Genomic DNA, 12,666 nt, shown 5'->3' on the forward strand with positions numbered 1-12,666 from the left:
AATTCTATAAAAAAATTTGTTCTAAGAAAATTGAAGAAATGTTACAAAAGTCGCCGCCCCAAAACAGGACTTATGTACCTCCGACTTTTGCATGATAATGCACCCGCTCACAATGCACGCATTGTGACCGAGTTTTTGGAGTCAGAAGTTACCGTCCTTCCACACCCTCCGTTTTCGCCAGACCTGGCCCCCCTGCGACTATTTTCTGTTTCCCAAACTTAAATATCATTTGTCTGGAAAGAGATACAAATCGAGAAATGCCCTTGGATCTGCTGTTTATCAGTATCTGATGGGTGTTCCCATAGAAGAGTATGAACAATGCTTCCAAAAGAGGATTGACCGGCTGAAAAGGTGTATTCAGGCTGACGGAGAGTATTTTGAAGGGCAGAGCAAGTTAAAATGATCAGAACATTTGCAGTATAGGAGAACCGACGCAAGTGACATTACTTTTGGAACACCCCTCGTACAGTCCATTTATATATTTTATAGAAATATTTCCATGGCAAAATATAGTGGACGCAACTTGACCCCGATGGTTGACCTTTGTATTATAATACATAATGAGGCACAACCTATTACTGAAAAGGAGTGTGCGTAAAACGCTTCATCTCTTTGCATACTCCACTGTATACAAACTAATTCCATATAAATATAAACGGCTACCCTAATCACCCCTTATTTCTACAATGAAATAATCGATATGAATAATCAGCCAAAGGTCAACCATCGCGGTCAAGTTGCGACTACTAAACAATACATATTGTAGCCCTGACCAACCTATAAACTGGGCCAGTCATGGTTGACCCATTTAAACGAGTTGTAAGTGCGCCCGTTTCAGTGTGTTACATAAATTACTTAATTTAATCAGTTGAGGAGAATAGAATGTTATCAATAAAATAAAATAATACCAATCAGTATTATGACAAAGATTGACTGTCATTCATTCATTCCAATGATTCTTAGACAGAGTCCAATGTTTACATTTTTACTCGTTACCGGTGCACTTTTTATAACCACTATATTTTTACAAAAATCAAAGTACACGAAGGACTCTTGTGCGGTCTTTCTTTTATACTTTGAACAATCTGACTAAAGTACTTGATCTTCTAAACGAAGATCTGAGAACGACCCATTCACATTCGTCTTCTGTATATTTTGGATTTCCAATATTGCTATATTCATTTTCGCAAATCTATATTTGTTTGAACCAATTAGACAACTTGTTCGAATGTCAAAGAGTAAGAAAAATTTACAGTTAATCCAGGGTTCGAACCCGGGACCTCTCGTTTACAAAGCTAGTGCCCTACCGACTGAGCTAATCGGCTGTCTGACATCTTTTGTCATAAAAATTGTTGATATCAAAACCCAAGGCGTTTTAAAGCTTGCAGGATGTTGTAAGGTAGCTTTTGATTGGCTAGCGGAAGGGTTGTCAGAACGAGGCCATCAATAGCTCGTTGTCAGATCCTATGCGTAGCGTAATAGGAGATGTACTTTAGTCAGATTGTACTTTGAACGACATATTATTGTGAGATATCTAAAATTTACATGTATAAGTGATACATAAAGGCAAAGCTGAATTAACTGTTATCTCATAAAGAATATATGAAAACATTCACACATTACGTGAATGAGCTTCTTGACAGGGAACACATTCCTTTTACATCTGGAACTTTATGCATGCATAATAACAACATTATTATATGATTATACCATTAATGAAACCGTTTGATATTTAAAACAACTTGACATGTCGCACAAATATAATGAGATATAAGTCTCTGTGGCGCAATCGGTTAGCGCGTTCGGCTGTTAACCGAAAGGTTGGTGGTTCGAGCCCACCCAGGGACGAATATATTTTTATTGTTCATATAAATTTTATTTGTCTCATATCCCTATAATCATATTTAACTTTTTCAATACCACAAAATGAACACTATTGCTATTAAAGGCACTCGCTACAGTTTTTCCGGACGGGTCGATATAAATTTACCCCAACACCGTGCCAATTTGGTTGTGTTTCTGATCGATGTAGCTCACTGCAGAGTTGGTGCGGTCTTCTGCGCATGCCCGGAAGTAATCATCTAATGTCGCGTACGGCAAAAATTCGCAAATTATTGTATGTTCTAAGCATTTAATGTACAAAATGTATAATATACTGACTAAAGGTTAGGGTAAGTATCACCATGGTTACAAAATATATACATTTAAAGTACTTTTAGTTCAAATTGCTTCAATCCGACATATACTGGAGTCTGTTATTTATACCAGCGCTCAAACTCGGCATTGAGTCACAGCTGTTTCTAATCCCGTACTGTACATTCGTAAACGATAGGTTTTGTTCGGAGAAAGGCGGAAACTTTCATCGTTCTATGCCATCAAAATGCTTCAGAAACACCTTAAAATCTGCTTATTAAGAAATCTGCCGTTTGATAATTTTATATATATATTTCTAAGTCATTTGCTCAAACACTGAAAGAGTATTTCGTACCAACCTGCGTTGTATAAATGCCCGCCACATCCCACTTCGTTGTAATTTGATTTATGCGAAATCTAATATGGTGACCTATCAATTTTCTTTTTGTTTTAGATTAGGTAGACATAACCAAAGGTATGTGCAGAGTTTGATTAAATTCTATTATGTAAACTCGATAAAATAGCAGAAGTACCAACTTAAAACTGACAAAAATATGCAAAAATAGCCCTTGGGTCTGCTGAACAAGTATTCCTTTCTTTACAAAATCATGTTCTTTTGATTTCTCTGAGCATATTTCAAATAGATATATTGTTTTCCGTTATAAAAATGCTTAGATAATCAAATTTATGCTGATTATTGTACTTTACTAAAATATATTTTAGGATTACAGAAATTTAGGAAAATGTTTAAAATAGCACCATATCTAGGGGCAAATTAAATTGAAACAAAGCTGGTGACCTAGTATTTTTATTTCATTTTTCAATACATCATAACATGATCTTTTAATACAAAACATTTCATCAAAATCTATTATTGAGAAAAAAATTACGAAACTGTAGCGAGCGTCCTTAAATTATGTATATTTTATATTTTTGCATTAAGGAAAGCAATTTGAGTTTTTACGGGCACACTTTATTGTTTAAAGACTTGTCTTATCATTTTTCGACATAGACAATGGACAGAAAAGGATTTCAATAGCGATATTTTGTTCCCAGCGAAATTAAAAGTAAGATATCAGCTGTGATAATATTAATTTGATAAGGAAGAACGGAGATATAACAAACCTTCATAGGGATGGTCAATTTCAAGAACACTTTCATGTAGCAACATAATTTAATAGCAACAGTGTCCATTTTGTTGGAATCGTAAACTCACATCTACATATCTATAACTGCAAGCACTGTATCAGCCTTTCGTTTACGAGATATCCATAGGCGTAGGAGCAGGCGGGACAGTGGACCGCCCCATCCCCCAATTTTGAGAGTGTGGGGGATGATATGGCTTTGGGTTTTTTATTTGGACGAGCATTGAGATGTACTGATATGGATTTGAGGGGGTCTTTTTGTTGGTTTTCTTTTTCTTTTTTTTTTTTTTTTGGTTGTACGAAAATTTTCAGGGAAAATCTGGTTAGGTTTAGTTGTCTGCGCCCCCGTCCCCCTACTGGCCCCCAAACTTTGAGTTCATGATTGATAACGAAAAAAAAAACCTATACTCATCTGCAAAATGCTTAAAAAAGATCATTTTCTTCTTCACCTAAAAAACTGAAGTTAATATGAAACAATAGCTAAATAAATATAGATTACTAAGTCGTTTGCAATGGTCTTCAAGGGCAAATACGAATCTATTTATACTTTGTTAAACAGAAGAAATTTCAGCAAATTATCCATATTTTACTATCTACAAATTGTAGATAGACAGATATAAAGTATACGCAAAAAAAGACCATTTTCTTTTAAATTCATTTTAAAAATAAAATATTCAAAAGAAAAACAATGCATTGAATATTATCACATCGTTTGCAAAGCTAAAATACCTAGAATACTTTTCCCATAAATTTAAATAAAGTAAAAGGCTCCTTCTTTACGCTATATAAAATATTTTCACTCATGCGAAAAATCGATGGGTCTAATTTTCCTATATGGCTGGATTATCGTTTCAAAGCAAGAATGAGATTTGAATTGTCAAGTGTAAACATACGAAACAAGAGCACCGCAATGCGGAGCAATATACGCCCAAAGGTATGACCTTTGACCCATAAGTGTGACTTTAACCTTGAAGCGAGCAATCCGAAACATGCGCTCTGCAGGTTGTCTCGATGTTACGAACTTTTGTACCAAGTTTCTTTAAAGTTCCTACAAGCAGTTCAAGAGTTACAGAGCGGACAGGAAACAAAGTCGTATGACCTTTGACCTCTAAGTGTGACCTTGAACTTGAAGCGAACCATCCAAAACATGCGCTCTGCACGTCGTCTCGATGTGGTGAACATTTATGTCATGTTTCTTCGAAATCATCCAAGCGGACTCGAAATTGCTAACGGACGGACAGACAGATGGACAGACGGACACCTGCGTCATAACATAATACGTCCTTTCGGACGTATAATAAAGATTATTCTAAATGCTGTACAGAAAAAAAGTTTCAATAAATGTTTAGCCTTTACTGGACGGGGAAGGGGCAATTTGTGGATAAAATACAAAGCCTGTTTCCAGACTATTCCGCTAAACCACTACCCTGCATCAAACAGATATAGTACAAAATTCATACAAATAAATCAATACCTCCCGCAGTCTCTGTACGCAACCCTTTTAACCTATGGTTTATAGGGAATCTTTAGAGACACGATTGCAAATGGGCATAATCAGTTAAATCTAATCTTAATGACAAACAGAAGAAATCGGATTTATAAACTATTCATACAACTTTTCCGTCTTGGTCTATGCGTTGTAGAATAAGTTATTTCTATAGCGGATCAAATGACATAAAAGATAACTCAACATATACGTTTAACAGGCAGCGAGTTATACTTATCCCAGCTAGTGTAGATTGTTTGATGTGTGATTTTGTAATGAACGTCTTTGAATCATTAGTTTGTTTGCGCCTTTCAGCTAACCGTGTTCCTGGATTATATAGCAGAACTAGAGTTTGCTTTGTGTGCCAAAGTGAAGCGACCACAAGCGATAATGTCAGATTGACCTGTTTATTTCATTGATGCTGTCACGCCTTTTAATAACATTAAGCTAAAGAAGGAATATATCCGTCTGTTGTGAGTGTTGGTTGATACCATCAGTGCTAAACGATAACCATAATATTCATCTAGATAATAATATCTTAGAACCGTTTTTTTTTTCGTCTAAATACTTTTATTATATGGCAGGCAGTTGTGGTGAGACAGGCAAGCAGTTGTTGTTAGGCAAACAGCTCTAAGATTATCCTTATTGCATGTATTCAGTATAATGTAGAAATAATTAGAAATTAATTAGTTCAGTACTTTTATGCAATTTATATAGCAAAATCCCAAGCTGATTTAAATAAATGGTACTGCAAAAGCATCCAAAAAAGGAAATAAGTCAAACTTAGAAGCAAGTTTACGTTAAATCATCTTACATTTGAAGCACAAACAAATATTAAGTAATGTTTGCACAAATAAATGATTTAGATTAAATAAACACATCAAACTAAAAAAATCTAGCGTGTGTAGCTCAAAACATTGTTTCTCATTCGTTTCTGCTTCAGAAATGTTTCAATAAGTTTATGGTGTCAGTAACTTTTGCTGTATTAGTTTCTGATATTTAGGCAATGTACGTAACATTTAGTTTAAAGACATTACAGGCGCACAAAAATGCCATCCATCATGTTCTTGTAACACTTGAATTGTCAAGCAGATGTATTGTTCGCTGATGTAATGTTTGCCAGCGCGATGCTGGATTATTAGTTGAACATCTTAGAACTGCATTCGAAATGACAACTGATAGCATTTAAACAAACCACCTCCGAGAGTGATCGTTAAATTAGAAAAAGTGGAAACTACACAGGCCGCCAAACACGACAAAAACGAAAATGTTGCAGGCTCGGTTTGATTGAGCCTGTTCATGGACGGTAGTGGAAATGCATGCTACCGTCCACGCCCTCTAGCACCGGGTTGAACAGAACTCAACATTTACACATGCTACAAGTACAAAAATCAATTTAGAAACATCCGTAGATGTATTCATACGGCGGTGCACATGGAACCTTCAATGATACACTAGCGTGTAATTCCATGAAAAGCGGCCTATGGTCCCCAGTTAAAATACTGGGTTTGCCCTAAACGAGAAAACAATGGGCAGGACTAAACAAACTGGAATTTAGAAAGGGGATCTAAGTTATGGACCTGCATATCACAGGAAGTGCCAAAAGACAAAATTGAAAAGCAGGCACCATATCCAAGGGGTGACTGTACAATACCCAAAGCTATGAAAGCGGAAGTATTGGAACCACCCAGGCCGAAATGTTCAAGCTGATAAACTAAACAGTGCCAATAACACGATATAAAAGTCGTGCTGAACGATCTGAGAAGATCGAAATATAACAGCCCTGATTGAATGTACGGGGAGACTTTTTACGACCGCCACACGGCACAAACAACGCTGCTGGAATAATAAAATAGAAAAAGTGGAAACTCCACAAAACCTTATCAATTTCGCTGTTTTAGTTTTGTTTGAGCTCTAAAAACAAACAATACCTAATACACCATTACGAATCGCACATGGATACCATGTGGTTCAATTGGTTTGCACGTTAACCGAAATGTTCGTGGTTCGAGTCCACCAAGGACGAACTTTCATATTTTACCCAAGTAATAACGCAATCAAGTAAAATGCAGTAACACTATTATTAGACCTGTAATTCATATCTCTTTAAATGATCAAATAGAAGTATTTCTTAATGTGTGCAAATAAGAGCAAATTATTTACATGTTTCATATTATTTCCAAGCGCCCTGTGTTGATTGTTTGGCAAATGTGTAATACCGGATATTTCATTTGTGAGCTTTAATTTTTCATTCGTACTAGGAAAATTGAATTTACAAAAGAATCATCATTTGTTCCAACACCATTTGACAAATACGAAGGACAAGTCAAAATATTGTAAATCTGATGTTATATTTCAACCTGTGTTTCATATTTCACGTGCACGCACTATACCCTTTACAAGTCAGAAAGCAGACAATATTTCCTTCTTAAAAGAGCCTCAGGTTAATATGTTTTGATATCACTTAAATGCAATATATGCAGAGCAGTAGTAAGAATAAAATGTTTCATAGGCTTACCGTGAGTATTTTCTGAACAACACCTCTGCACTCAAAAATATTTTCATATTTTTTCGAATACTTAAGAAACTCATAATTTACACGATTTCATACTCCATTTCCTTTTAGAACAATTCTCCATTTCGAAAATATCTCAAATTGTGAGGTTCTCAGTAATACAATAATATATTCATACCGAGGTTAATCAATGATTTGTATAAGATCAGTGTCATATTTGCCAGTGTCATTAATTCAGACAATGCAGGTAATTCCGATATCAAAAAGTACTGAAATAAAAAAAAAGTAGTCATACAAAAGCGGAAACACGGCTTTTTGTCAAATTTCGTTTCCGTTGCTTCTCTTTTATTCCTTGTAACTTTCTTGGGTTTTCACTGTTATAAACGCTAAGAGTTTAACGTCGTTTGGAGTGTTATAGTTGGTTAACTAGAAGTCATGATACGTCCATACACTTCGTAAAACTCGTTGTTTTATTATCATTATTATTATTAGAAGTAATAGTATTAGTATCACCATCATTTAATCATCATCACCCTCATCATCACCCTCATCATCAGCTTCGTCGTAATCATTATCAACATCATCATACCATACTCTACAAGGGCTAAATGAATACAAATTCAAAGATATCAACTGCAACATGAAATAACTAAACATAATTATGTATAAAAAATCCAGATATTCAAACAAGCAATTGTTGTAAAAAAGATGTTGTATACTCTTATCTTCATTTAAGGGAGTTTCATAATCTGTAATTTTCCAAATAGGTTCTTGATACATTGGATGTTTTCAGGAATTTTAAATACCAAACTTGGCTCATATCAAACTTTGATAAATTATTTGTCAGCAAAACAGCAGTATGTTGTTGTAACAATTTCATAAAATTTTAAAAGGCTCCTTTTCCTTTTCCGAAATATAAATTGCAAGCATATTTTTACAACGTGTCCTATAAATGATATATTAGAGCAATAGAATTGAAATGATTTAAGATATTCTTAAAGTAGTTTTAAGAACATTTTAAATAATTCTAAGTTTATGACTAAGGTAAGGAAACTAAGGGCCTTGCTTAAGTGATGTATCCGATATAAAGTATATTTATTCTGCCAGCCATATAAAACAATGATAGTGCTATACTTTAAATTTTTCAAAACCCTTCCATACATGAGAAAATTGACTGAAGTTCGTACTTATATTAAATATATCTGCAGATTTCTATGTATCTTGCTTCCAAAGTGTATTTTTTACACGTTTTAATTTTAGCAATATCTAAATTATCAACCAGGGCCTTAGACTGAGGTTTTAAAATGGTAATGTTTCATTTTTACTCTGTCATTGTTGAAGTACCACATATTGCAAAGAAACAGTGTATGAATATCATTCTGAATATACAAACAGCTCCGCAAAATTTTATCAGAACAGATTTGCTATGAATAAAGTTATGACAAAGTCAAAATTTGTTATTCTTATGTCTAAGTTTCAGACTTTATACGTTGATAAATATGGGCCAATTGGTATTCTAGTTTCAAATAAAATACATACAAAGCTATATCAACAGACGGCTTGTTGAAGAGTATCAGTGAAAGGCCATGTGGTCATTTTGTTGTAAATCCTTGAGAGAAGCCACAAATCTTGCATCCATCCAAAAAGTGTTTAGATATAGACTATTTGTAAATTTGTTTCTTCCTGTGATAGGTTCTCTTATTCATAGACTTGCTGCTATATTCTCTTTATTGTACTCTTTATTTATTTTTTTTGTTGGATTTAACGTCGCACCGACACATGATAGGTCATATGGCGACTTTCCAGCTTTAATGGTGGAGAAAGACCCCAGGTGCCCCTCCGTGCATTATCCCATCACGAGCGAGCACCTGGGTAGAACCACCGACCTTCTGTAAGCCAGCAGGATGGCTTCCTCTTTAAACTGTGAATATCACCAGTCTATAACATATTTTAATATTGATGATATTACAATCTTTCTCTCAGACAAATCGCTAGAACTGACTAGCAGTTGTCACTATTACATAAAATGAAAGAACGTTACAAAAAGCTGTAATCTTGTGACAATTTTTTTATTTCTAGTCTAGTGACTAGTTTCTCGTATTCATACTTTGTATTTATTTCAATGGAAAAAAAAACGATGGTATCATTTTTAAATACTGAAATTTATGACTAAACAATACTATTTAAAGTGAAGTATAAGACTGCGATAAAGTTTAAAAAATTAGATCCCATTGCTTTCAAGTAGCACAAGAGAGAAAACACTTAAAAAGAAAAACATTAAATGGGCCACGTGTATTCAAAGGAAAGTATGAACGTTCAGTTCAGTTAAAAATTACATAATTTTTGTAAATACTAAAGTTACATCTAAAATAATAGCGGCTTACCGTTGTAGCAGTCTGGATATCGAATTAACGAAACGGTAAACAGAGCGCGCGCGCGCGTTCTTTCTTATATTTTGAACGACTTTTCATTGTGTGATAACTATACTTTACTGGTATAAATGATTTTTAAGGCAAAGCCATTAACTGTCACCTCATAAAGAATATATGAAAACATTTACACATTAAGTGAATGAGCTTCATGACAAGGAATACATTCCTTTTAAATCTTTATGCATGCATAATAACTTTACTATTATGTGATTATACAAGTAAAGAAGCCGTTTGATATTTAAGACAACTTGACATGTCGCACAGATCTAGCAAGATATAAGTCTCTGTGGCGCAATCGGTTAGCGCGTTCGGCTGTTAACCGAAAGGTTGGTGGTTCGAGCCCACCCAGGGACGAATATAATTTTACTTTTCATATATCTTTTAATATTTGTTTCGTATCCCGATCATCATCTTTAACTTTTTCAATACCACAAAATGAACACAACTGCTTTTAAATCATGTTGTTGTATGAATGTGTTCGTGAAAATGACCATTTCTATGAAGTTTTATTTTATCTCCATTCTTCCTTATCAAAGTATTATTATCACAGATAATATCTTAGCTTTATTTTCGCTGAGAACAAAATATCGCTATTGAAACCTTTTTTCTGTCCATTGTCGATATCGCAAAATGATAAGAAGAAAGTGTGGCCATGAAAACTCCAATTGCTTTCCTTAAGGCTAAAGTATAAAATATACATGAAATCAGGACGATTTCAAGGTAATATCAAACTAAAATACAAGTTTGCTTAGATAATCCATTTCATTTAGTGAGAAAAAATCTCTGTATATTTTAAGCCATATTTTATTGCCTTTGATTTCAAAACAAATTCATAAATTCACTTATTATACAGTGAAAATGGCAAGCTCATTTTATAAAGTTGATACATGTATGATTGATTCAGCTTACATAAAAGCAGAGGGTCTGGCCCAAAGATTTTGCCAAAATTAGAGGGTTCTCAGTTGTTACACCAAATGTAGCAAAGAGAGCATTACTGTCCTTGTGTGTCGCACAAATGTATATTGTATAGTGAAGAACAAAGGTGTTATCTATCAACTTCATTCGAACACCCAAAGGGCAACAACCAAGGTCAAATATTTCCATTGTTTAAAAGGTGAAAATAACGTTGTGATAATAGCAATGGCTTTAAATTTCATCAACTTAACCTAAACCATTCTCCTCTCATTAACGTCATAACTATTTTTGTAATCGCTAAGGTACACATTTCTATCTATATATTAACACCATAGGACCCAAATAGATGTGATGACAACTTAAGTTTAATGTAATAGAGAAGATGATATTTGACAAATTTGACATCAGACGTCAGACGTATTGTACATTACATGTACAGAACTATCAAACTTCATATGACATTGTGTTGGCTTTCATTTCTTAAAAGTCACTTATTCAAAGTGTCCTTTTGAATTTGTTTAAGCAAGTAACCGTATTGCAACCAGATTCGAACTCTTGGAACATGTCAGTTTACAGTATAAGTCTATAGACTAAACGTTTACTTTGAACGTCCCAAATTGAAAACCAGACTGATATTTCATAAAAGTGAGTTCTTTTAAATGGTGTCTTATATGTAATATATACAAAACTTTTCATCCAGCATTGTTGTAAGTAACAAAAGTCTAATATAAAGAAAGTAGCATGTCTCCTAATAAACCATTCACAAGAAGGACATATGCGTTTATTACAAAAATTAAATTATGAGTATTACTCTATTCCTTGATTTTGGATTTATCAACACAATGTAACAGTATGTTCATCGTTTCATTCGTTTAAATTTTCTGCTGTTTTATCATATTAAGTTGTTTTTTTTTTTGATTTTGCAAGATCCTAGCCGAAAACAATTAAGCCTAGCCAGGAACAATCGTTCAGGTTTTAATTATTTCCCTAGTTTTCACATCTATTCGTGTGCATGTGGATATGTAAGTGCGTCCGTTTCAATGTGTTACGTTAATTACTTAATTTGGTTAGTTGAGGAGAATAAAATGATTTTTTTCAGACTTTTCAGACTTTAAAATGTATCAAGTATTTTTTATCTTTAATTTGCCAGACCCTAGCCGAAAACAATTAAGGCGAAATAATTCCTTTAAATGAGGACAATATTAACAATCGAACCTAAATTTGAAATTTTACTACATCTTGAGTGCCAAGTAGAGCAAAATGCTAACAATGGTCACATAAGGTTAATAGACATCAATATTGCCTATGCGCATTTCGACCAATAAAACAAAAGGTTTTGAAAGACAACTGTTTTACCATCATGCCTTTATGTAGATTTTCTATCATAGTACGTTTGACAGTTAACCAAAATGTTGGTTGCTCAAGCCCAGCCAGAATGTTTTATTTTTCTCTTGATTTAGTCTTTCAGATGAATTTGTACTTTTTTCGGGTTAGATTGTTGCTTCCTCAGTCAGCATGATACGACCAACTTAAATGTTAAATTATCAAATTACATTCTTATAATCTAATTAGTAATCAAAACGTTTACTTTTCAGTAGTATACAGCCTATTTAAAAAAAAAGAAAAACAAAAAAAAACAAACAAAAAAAAACTCTTACATCGATCATTTCTTAAAAAGCACTTCTGCACTTGAAATTATCATTGTTATTATTATTATTAATATTATTATTATTATTATTATTATTATACATCGACTTCGGTCCAAAGAATTCTTAGTGTTACTTACGAAAATAAATAGCATAGTGTTTGTCGTTTGGAGATAACCCTTTCGTATGAAAGTATGAAAAACAGGTAAATGAGCTCGGATATAACAATGCTTTAAGCTAATACTCATCAATATCCTGAGGACCGGAAGATAGTTAAGATTGAATCTTATGCTGTAGGACTTTTTGTTTAGGCTAGAATATTGTTTCAAAGCATATTTAGATCCGAATTTTCAAGTGTCAACATATGAAGTAAAGTGTATTCTAAATAATGTAC

The 12,666-nt window shown here is 33.8% G+C and overlaps 2 non-coding genes across 2 annotated transcripts; both read left to right on the plus strand.

The window, feature by feature from the left end:
* The first annotated feature begins 1,774 nt into the window (after positions 1-1,774).
* Positions 1,775-1,848, plus strand: Trnan-guu (transfer RNA asparagine (anticodon GUU)). Its single transcript has one exon. It is a non-coding gene; the product is annotated as a tRNA-Asn (tRNA).
* An 8,143-nt stretch (positions 1,849-9,991) lies between these two features.
* Positions 9,992-10,065, plus strand: Trnan-guu (transfer RNA asparagine (anticodon GUU)). Its single transcript has one exon. It is a non-coding gene; the product is annotated as a tRNA-Asn (tRNA).
* Positions 10,066-12,666: the final 2,601 nt, after the last annotated feature.

Source organism: Mercenaria mercenaria, chromosome 1 (genome assembly GCF_021730395.1).
Source record: "Mercenaria mercenaria strain notata chromosome 1, MADL_Memer_1, whole genome shotgun sequence".
NCBI lineage: Eukaryota > Metazoa > Mollusca > Bivalvia > Venerida > Veneridae > Mercenaria > Mercenaria mercenaria.